Here is a 10,000-nt window from a genome sequence, read left to right on the forward strand (position 1 = left end):
GCCGTGCTGGGGCACCGGCTTGCCCTCCTCCCCCCATGCCGGGCTCCATAGCATACGAGTGGCCAGTCACCGCCGCTGGCTTTTCCCTTCGATGCCGTGCCCCCGCGGGCTGCGGCTTTGGTCATGGGGGGGAACCCCCGTGAAGAGGGTCCAGTGCTGGGAACTCTCTCTGCCCCTTACCGGGCTCTCTCTCGCCGTGCCTGGACGGGCTTGCTTTCCATTCTTGGTGGGACCGACGCCGGCACCACGTCTCCCCGGCTTTCTCTGCCCCCGTGCCCCACCGGGCAAACGTCGCTTCGGGGGTTCCACACTTCGGCAGTGGCCGGCGCCAGCCACTCGTCAACTTTTTTTCTTTTCCCCGCTTTCGTTGCCGAGCCCGGGCTGGGCTCCGGCTCACGGACGAGCGAAACCCATCCAACACCGCTGAGGGTGCGCCAGCGGCCGCTCCAAACCGCCGCGCCTTTGTTCGGCCCCGCGGGTCCCCTCTCTGACCCGGGCGAAAGCCACCGAGAAGCCAGACGGACCCCTGCCCAGCCGCCTGGCGGGTGGCTTGGAGCAGCCGCTCGGCAGCGCTGCCCTGGGAGTGCTCGGCGTCGCTTGTTCCCTCATATACGGAACTGGAGGGCCGTCAGCTCCGCGAGCGCACAACCAGCCGACCTCCGCCCAGCGGCAGGTCGCAGAAATCACGCCGGCTTGTACGATGACGTAGGCGGAGGCAGAGCGCAACAGCGACCCCTTGGCGACAAGCGCGATCTCCGCGGAGAGCACGTCTACTCGCCGAGGGAGAGCACGTCTACTCGCCCAGGGAGAGCACGTCTACTCGCCCAGGGAGAGCACGTCTACTCGCCGAGGGAGAGCACGTCTACTCGCCCAGGGAGAGCACGTCTACTCGCCCAGGGAGAGCACGTCTACTCGCCCAGGGAGAGCACGTCTACTCGCCCAGGGAGAGCACGTCTACTCGCCCAGGGAGAGCACGTCTACTCGCCCAGGGAGAGCACGTCTACTCGCCCAGGGAGAGCACGTCTACTCGCCCAGGGAGAGCACGTCTACTCGCCCAGGGAGAGCACGTCTACTCGCCGAGGGAGAGCACGTCTACCCGCCGAGGGAGAGCACGTCTACTCGCCCAGGGAGAGCACGTCTACTCGCCGAGGGAGAGCACGTCTACTCGCCGAGGGAGAGCACGTCTACTCGCCGAGGGAGAGCACGTCTACTCGCCGAGGGAGAGCACGTCTACTCGCCCAGGGAGAGCACGTCTACTCGCCCAGGGAGAGCACGTCTACCTCCCGCCTGAGGGAGAGCACGGGGGGGGGGGACAAAGACAGGCGGCAGCAGCTTCGGTGAACGTCACCCGGGAGGCGACCGGGGCTGTCCCGGGGCAGTCCCGGGAAGCCGGCGTCCGACACAGGGAACCGTCAGCTGCCGGACCGGGGCGAATCCCCGCGGCCACGGCAGGGGTGGGGGCTCGAAGACAGCCGGCAGTCGCCTCGGTGAACGTCACCCGGCCGGCGACCGCGGCCGTTCCGGGGCCGTCCCGGGAAGCCTGCGACAGGCACGGGGTCCCAGCCGCGGCCGGACCGACTCGAAGCCCCGCGGCCCCGGCACGGGGGAGGCCCAAAGACTGGCGGCAGCCGCTTCGCTGAACGTCACCCGGCCGGCGACCGGGGCCGTCCCGGGGCTGTCCCGGGATGCCGGCTTCCGGCACGGGGGTCCCGGCCGCGGCCGGAGCGGCTCGAATCCCCGCGGTCCCGGCAGCAGCCGGAGCCGCTCGCCGTTCGGGCTCCCGGCACCCTACGGATCCGCCGACTCGTTCGCGGGCGGCGGGGGGAGGCAGTGAAGGAGGTGCGGGCAGAAGCGGCAGCGGAGGCGGAGGGGGGGGGGGGCTCGAAGACAGCCGGCAGCCGCTTCGGAGAACGTCACCCGGCCGGCGACCGCGGCCGTTCCGGGGCCGTCCCGGGAAGCCTGCGACAGGCACGGGGTCCCGGCCTCGGCCGGACCCGCACTGGGTGCCGCCGCCTCGGGCTCTCGGGACGGTATGGATCCGCCGACTCGTTCGCCGGCGGCGGGGGGAGGCAGTGGAGGGGGTGCGGGGAGAAGCGGCAGCGGAGGCGGAGGGGGGGGGGGGCTCGAAGACAGCCGGCAGCCGCTTCGGTGAACGTCACCCAGGAGGCGATCGGGGCCGTCCCGGGGCCGTCCCGGGATGCTGGCTTCCGCCACGGGGGTCCCGGCCGCGGCCGGAGCGGCTCGAATCCCCGCGGTCCCGGCAGCAGCCGGAGCCGCTCGCCGTTCGGGCTCCCGGCACCCTACGGATCCGGCGACTCGTTCGCCGGCGGCGGGGGGAGGCAGTGGAGGGGGTGCGGGCAGAAGCGGCAGCGGAGGCGGAGGGGGGGGGGCTCGAAGACAGCCGGCAGCCGCTTCGGTGAACGTCACCCGGCCGGCGACCGGGGCCGTCCCGGGGCTGTCCGGGGATGCCGGCTTCCGGCACGGGGTCCCGGCCGCGGCCGGAGCGGCTCGAATCCCCGCGGTCCCGGCAGCAGCCGGAGCCGCTCGCCGTTCGGGCTCCCGGCACCCTACAGATCCGGCGACTCGTTCGCGGGCGGCGGGGGGAGGCAGTGGAGGGGGTGCGGGCAGAAGCGGCAGCGGAGGCGGAGGGGGGGGGGGGGGGCTCGGAGACAGCCGTCAGCCGCTTCGGTGAACGTCACCCGGGAGGCGACCGGGACCGGCCCGGGAAGCCATCGTCCGGCCCCGGATCCCGGCCGCGGCCGGACCGGCTCGAAGCCCCGCGGCCCCGGCACGGGGGAGGCCCAAAGACTGGCGGCAGCCGCTTCGCTGAACGTCACCCGGCCGGCGACCGGGGCCGTCCCGGGGCCGTCCCGGGATGCCGGCTTCCGGCACGGGGTCCCGGCCGCGGCCGGAGCGGCTCGAAGCCCCGCGGTCCCGGCAGCAGCCGGAGCCGCTCGCCGTTCGGGCTCCCGGCACCCTACGGATCCGCCGACTCGTTCGCCGGCGGCGGGGGGAGGCAGTGGAGGGGGTGCGGGCAGAAGCGGCAGCGGAGGCGGAGGGGGGGGGGGCTCGAAGACAGCCGGCAGCCGCTTCGGTGAACGTCACCCGGCCGGCGACCGGGGCCGTCCCGGGGCTGTCCGGGGATGCCGGCTTCCGGCACGGGGTCCCGGCCGCGGCCGGAGCGGCTCGAATCCCCGCGGCCCCGGCAGCAGCCGGAGCCGCTCGCCGTTCGGGCTCCCGGCACCCTACAGATCCGGCGACTCGTTCGCCGGCGGCGGGGGGAGGCAGTGGAGGGGGGTGCGGGCAGAAGCGGCAGCGGAGGCGGAGGGGGGGGGGGGGCTCGAAGACAGCCGGCAGCCGCTTCGGTGAACGTCACCCGGGAGGCGACCGGGACCGGCCCGGGAAGCCATCGTCCGGCCCGGGATCCCGGCCGCGGCCGGACCGGCTCGAAGCCCCGCGGCCCCGGCACGGGGGAGGCCCAAAGACTGGCGGCAGCCGCTTCGCTGAACGTCACCCGGCCGGCGACCGGGGCCGTCCCGGGGCCGTCCCGGGATGCCGGCTTCCGGCACGGGGTCCCGGCCGCGGCCGGAGCGGCTCGAATCCCCGCGGTCCCGGCAGCAGCCGGAGCCGCTCGCCGTTCGGGCTCCCGGCACCCTACGGATCCGCCGACTCGTTCGCCGGCGGCGGGGGGAGGCAGTGGAGGGGGTGCGGGCAGAAGCGGCAGCGGAGGCGGAGGGGGGGGGGGCTCGAAGACAGCCGGCAGCCGCTTCGGTGAACGTCACCCGGCCGGCGACCGGGGCCGTCCCGGGGCTGTCCGGGGATGCCGGCTTCCGGCACGGGGTCCCGGCCGCGGCCGGAGCGGCTCGAATCCCCGCGGTCCCGGCAGCAGCCGGAGCCGCTCGCCGTTCGGGCTCCCGGCACCCTACAGATCCGGCGACTCGTTCGCCGGCGGCGGGGGGGAGGCAGTGGAGGGGGTGCGGGCAGAAGCGGCAGCGGAGGCGGAGGGGGGGGGGGGGGCTCGAAGACAGCCGGCAGCCGCTTCGGTGAACGTCACCCGGGAGGCGACCGGGACCGGCCCGGGAAGCCATCGTCCGGCCCGGGATCCCGGCCGCGGCCGGACCGGCTCGAAGCCCCGCGGCCCCGGCACGGGGGAGGCCCAAAGACTGGCGGCAGCCGCTTCGCTGAACGTCACCCGGCCGGCGACCGGGGCCGTCCCGGGGCCGTCCCGGGATGCCGGCTTCCGGCACGGGGTCCCGGCCGCGGCCGGAGCGGCTCGAATCCCCGCGGCCCCGGCAGCAGCCGGAGCCGCTCGCCGTTCGGGCTCCCGGCACCCTACAGATCCGGCGACTCGTTCGCCGGCGGCGGGGGGAGGCAGTGGAGGGGGGTGCGGGGAGAAGCGGCAGCGGAGGCGGAGGGGGGGGGGGGGCTCGAAGACAGCTGGCAGCCGCTTCGGTGAACGTCACCCGGGAGGCGACCGGGACCGGCCCGGGAAGCCATCGTCCGGCCCGGGATCCCGGCCGCGGCCGGACCGGCTCGAAGCCCCGCGGCCCCGGCACGGGGGAGGCCCAAAGACTGGCGGCAGCCGCTTCGCTGAACGTCACCCGGCCGGCGACCGGGGCCGTCCCGGGGCCGTCCCGGGATGCCGGCTTCCGGCACGGGGTCCCGGCCGCGGCCGGAGCGGCTCGAAGCCCCGCGGCCCCGGCAGCAGCCGGAGCCGCTCGCCGTTCGGGCTCCCGGCACCCTACGGATCCGGCGACTCGTTCGCCGGCGGCGGGGGGAGGCAGTGGAGGCGGTGCGGGGAGAAGCGGCAGCGGAGGCGGAGGGGGGGCGGGGGGGACGATAGTGGCGGGGGGCGGGGGGTGCTCGAAGGCAGCCAGCAGCCGGTTCGGTGAACATTCGCCGGGGCGGGGGGGGCGACCTGTCCGTGCCCGGGGCAGCCCCGGGAAGCCGGCAGCCAGCACGGGGTCCCGGCAGCACCTGTTCCCTGCCCTGGGACTTGCCGTGCCCGGCGGCCGGTTGCCGGGTGGGGGGAGCGATGAGAGGCGGGGCGCAGCGGCCGGGGCAGCGCCGGGCCGCAGCGGGGGGCTGGGCGGGTGGGGTAGGCGTCGAGCGGCAAGCCCTCGGCTGCAGCGAATGTTCGGCGGTGCGGGGCGGGGGGGGACGGGACGACACGTTGGGGGCGCCGAGTCCGAGCCACCCCCGGCCCCAGGGGCGGCCGGAGGGGGAGGCCGGTGCCTGGCCCTGGGAGCTGCTGGGCGCCGGATGGCCGAGGGTGCGTCAGAAGCCGCCCGAGCGGTCGAGCAGGTCCTCCAGAAAGGCCTAGGGTGGCTTCGAGGGCCCCGGGAGCAGTCGAGGGAGGCCTCCAGGCAGGTCTGGAGTGGATGGGAGGCCTTCCAAAGCAGACAAGGGAGGCTGCCAGCGGGGCCTAGGCTGGCACTGCAGCCTGTAAATGGTTGGGGGGGGGGGCCTCTGGTGCGGCCTGGAGTCTCTGGGTGGCGTCCAGAGAGGTGCAAAAGATCCTCTGGTGCGGCCTGTGGTGGCGGAGAAGCCTGCAGAGCGTGCGGGGGAGGCTTCTGGTGCGGCCTGGGGTGGGTCGGAAGCCTGCAGAGCGTGCGGGAGAGGCTTCTGGTGCGGCCTGGGGTGGCTGAGAAGCCTGCAGAGCGTGCGGGAGAGGCTTCTGCTGCGGCCTGGGGTGGCTGAGAAGCCTGCAGAGCGTGCGGGGGAGGCTTCTGTTGGGGCCTGGGGTGGGTCAGAAGCCTACAGAGCGTGCGGGGGAGGCTTCTGTTGCGGCCTGGGGTGGGTCGGAAGCCTGCAGAGCATGCGGGGGAGGCTTCTGCTGCGGCCTGGGGTGGCTGAGAAGCCTGCAGAGCGTGCGGGAGAGGCTTCTGCTGCGGCCTGGGGTGGCTGAGAAGCCTGCAGAGCGTGCGGGAGAGGCTTCTGTTGGGGCCTGGGGTGGGTCGGAAGCCTGCAGAGCGTGCGGGAGAGGCTTCTGCTGCGGCCTGGGGTGGCTGAGAAGCCTGCAGAGCGTGCGGGAGAGGCTTCTGTTGGGGCCTGGGGTGGGTCGGAAGCCTGCAGAGCGTGCGGGAGAGGCTTCTGCTGCGGCCTGGGGTGGGTCGGAAGCCTGCAGAGCGTGCGGGAGAGGCTTCTGCTGCGGCCTGGGGTGGCTGAGAAGCCTGCAGGGCGTGCGGGGGAGGCTTCTGGTGCGGCCTGGGGTGGCTGAGAAGCCTGCAGAGCGTGCGGGGGAGGCTTCTGGTGCGGCCTGGGGTGGGACGGAAGCCTGCAGAGCGTGCGGGAGAGGCTTCTGCTGCGGCCTGGGGTGGGTCGGAAGCCTGCAGAGCGTGCGGGAGAGGCTTCTGTTGCGGCCTGGGGTGGGTCGGAAGCCTGCAGAGCGTGCGGGAGAGGCTTCTGCTGCGGCCTGGGGTGGGTCGGAAGCCTGCAGAGCGTGCGGGAGAGGCTTCTGCTGCGGCCTGGGGTGGCTGAGAAGCCTGCAGAGCGTGCGGGAGAGGCTTCTGGTGCGGCCTGGGGTGGCTGAGAAGCCTGCAGAGCGTGCGGGAGAGGCTTCTGCTGCGGCCTGGGGTGGCTGAGAAGCCTGCAGAGCGTGCGGGAGAGGCTTCTGCTGCGGCCTGGGGTGGCTGAGAAGCCTGCAGAGCGTGCGGGAGAGGCTTCTGCTGCGGCCTGGGGTGGCTGAGAAGCCTGCAGAGCGTGCGGGAGAGGCTTCTGGTGCGGCCTGGGGTGGCTGAGAAGCCTGCAGAGCGTGCGGGAGAGGCTTCTGGTGCGGCCTGGGGTGGCTGAGAAGCCTGCAGAGCGTGCGGGAGAGGCTTCTGCTGTGGCCTGGGGTGGGTCGGAAGCCTGCAGAGCGTGCGGGGGAGGCTTCTGGTGCGGCCTGGGGTGGGTCGGAAGCCTGCAGAGCATGCGGGGGAGGCTTCTGCTGCGGCCTGGGGTCTCTGGGTGGCCTCTAGAGAGGTGCAAAAGACCCTCTGGGTTGGGCTGGGGTGGCTCTTGGACCCCTGCCACACAGTGGGGAGAGGCCTCCGGCCCGCCACCTGTGTCCCTGTGTGCCTGAGTGCCTGTGTCCCTGTGTCCCTGTGTCCCTGTGTCCCTGTGTCCCTGAGTGCCTGAGTGCCTGAGTGCCTGTGTCCCTGTGTCCTTGTGTCCCTGTGTCCCTGTGTCCCTGAGTGCCTGAGTGCCTGTGTCCCTGTGTCCCTGTGTCCCTGAGTGCCTGAGTGCCTGAGTGCCTGTGTCCCTGTGTCCTTGTGTCCCTGTGTCCCTGTGTGCCTGAGTGCCTGTGTCCCTGTGTCCCTGTCTGTGTACCTGTGTGCGAGAGTGTCCGGCACGCCACCCAGCGGCGGCGGGCAAGCAGGTAGGCGGGTGGGCGGGCCGGCGAGGGCCAGTGTGAGTTTGGGGGGTGGGAGGGGAGGCGGCAGCTGGAAGCGTCAGAGGAGGGGGCGTGGCTCCGGCTGGCCCCGGGAGCAGGTTCCCGGGACCGGGACCGGCTGGACCCGGCGGGTGGTTGATCCCGGGGCGGGGGGCAGAGGCGGCGGGAAGCGGCAGCTGCGTGTGCGGCGGGGGGGTGGAGGGCGAACCGCGGCGGGAAGCGGATGCTTCAGAGCAGGTTACGGGGGCGGGGGACGGACGACACCACCTGTCCCCGCCCCGGGACGGGCTGGACCCGGCGCCCTGGACCCGGCGCCGTGTACCCGCCGCCGCCCCCGCCGCCGCCCCCCTCCGCCACCCCGGGACCCCGACGTTTTTTGGCGCCCGCGCCTTTTTTTGCTCCCCGCCTGCCCGCGCTGCCCCGGGCCCTCCCCCGGGGCGGGGCGGGAGGGAGGGACGGACGGACGGGTAGCCGGGGATCTCCGAGCGCGCGCCACCAGACCGAGGCGGGTCCCGGCGGCGGCGGCGGCGGCGGCGGCGGCAGCAAGCGACGGCGGGGGGGGCAGGCTAGGGAGAGAGGGGGAGCGGCATGCGGTAGGGCTGGGGGGTTTGTTTCGGGGGGGAGGGGTGGGGGGGGGTGGCAGCGGTCAGCGAGAGCGGGGAGAGGGGGAGCGGCATGCGGTAGGGCTGGGGTGTTTTTGGGGTGGGGGCGTTGGGGGGATTAGCGGGCGGGCGGGCAGCCGAGCCAAGCGGCAAGCCGGGGGGCGGGCGAGGGCGGCTTTAGGGCCGGAGGAGCGGAGCGCAACCTCCCCCGTGCAGGCTCCAGCGTGGAGAGCAGCAAGTTTTTGGGGACGGGGGACGACGGACGGGAGGGGCAGCGGCGAGAGGCTAGCTGCGGCAAGGGGCACCGGCACGGCCGCCCTAACAGCGCCGCCTCGGTCGCAGGGGTTAGAGAGCAGCCGGGCAGCCCGGGAGGGAAGCGGCAGCCCGCGAAGGGGGGAAGGGGGGGCTCCGCGCAAACCGCTAACGGGAGCCGGGGGGTGTGGGGAGCTGGGGGTGGCAGCAGCGGCAAGAGGCAACGTCGGGAGGGGGGGCTCCGCGCAAACCGGTAACGGGGGCCGGGGGGTGTGGGGGGGGGCGGTGGCGGCCGCGGCAAGAGGCAACGGCAGGCGGGGGGGCTCCGCGCAAACCGGCAGCGGGGGGGGGGGGGCGGGGGTAGCGGCAAGAGGCAACGGCGGGAAGGGGGGGCTCCGCGCAAACCGCTAACGGGAGCCGGGGGGTGTGGGGAGCTGGGGGTGGCAGCAGCGGCAAGAGGCAACGTCGGGAGGGGGGGCTCCGCGCAAACCGGTAACGGGGGCCCGGGGGTGTGGAGGGGGCGGTGGTGGCCGCGGCGAGAGGCAACGGCAGGCGGGGGGCGCTCCGCGCAAACCGGCAGCGGGGGGGGGCGGGGGGTAACGGCAAGAGGCAACGGCGGGAAGGGGGGCCTCCGCGCAAACCGGCAGCGGGGGGGGGGCGGGGGTAGCGGCAAGAGGCAACGGCGGGAAGGGGGGGCTCCGCGCAAACCGGCAGCGGGGGGGGGGCGGGGGGTAGCGGCAAGAGGCAACGGCGGGAAGGGGGGGCTCCGCGCAAACCGGCAGCGGGGGGGGGCGGGGGGTAGCGGCAAGAGGCAACGGCGGGAAGGGGGGGCTCCGCGCAAACCGGCAGCGGGGGGGGGGCGGGGGGTAGCGGCAAGAGGCAACGGCGGGAAGGGGGAGCTCCGCGCAAACCGGCAGCGGGGGGGGGGCGGGGGGTAGCGGCAAGAGGCAACGTCGGGAGGGGGGGCTCCGCGCAAACCGGCAGCGGGGGGGGGCGGGGGGTAGCGGCAAGAGGCAACGTCGGGAGGGGGGGGCGCCGCGCAAACCGGCAACGGGGGCGGGGGGGGGAGGCGGTCAGGGGCGGGGGGAGATTTCTAGAGATGCCGGCAGACCTTCTCCCCGGAGAACAGCGCTGTTGAAGAAAAGACTGCTTCAGAACACAACCTTTAATGAAAGACGCTCGATGAAAACAACACTTAATAAAAGAAGGTTTCATGCCGACTGCCTCTCTTCATTTACGCCGCCGCGGGGGGGGGGGGTTGGGGGCCGGGCGGGCGATACCAGGCGGCCCTCGTCCCGGGGACCACGTCTACCCCGCGGTTCCAGCCTCCGCGCGCTAAGTGCCCGCCCGGCCGCGGGGAGCACGTCTACCTCCTGCCGCACGGCTCAGTGCACTAAGTCCCCCCTCGCCATGGAGAGCACGTCTACCTGCCAGCTCAGGGAGAGCACGTCTACTCACCGAGGGAGAGCACGTCTACCACCTGGGAAGGAGAGCACGTCTACCTCCTCGGGAAGGAGAGCACGTCTACCTCCTCGGGAAGGAGAGCACGTCTACCTCCTCGGGAAGGAGAGCACGTCTACCTCCTGGGAAGGAGAGCACGTCTACCTCCTCGGGAAGGAGAGCACGTCTACCTCCTGGGAAGGAGAGCACGTCTACCTCCTCGGGAAGGAGAGCACGTCTACCTGCCGCCGCACGGCTCAGTGCACTAAGTCCCCCCCTCGCCAGGGAGAGCACGTCTACCTCCTCGGGAAGGAGAGCACGTCTACCTCCT

Source organism: Melanerpes formicivorus, unplaced genomic scaffold, assembly GCF_026170545.1.
Source record: "Melanerpes formicivorus ecotype bairdi unplaced genomic scaffold, bMelFor1.0.p_v2 SCAF_463, whole genome shotgun sequence".
Lineage (NCBI taxonomy): Eukaryota > Metazoa > Chordata > Aves > Piciformes > Picidae > Melanerpes > Melanerpes formicivorus.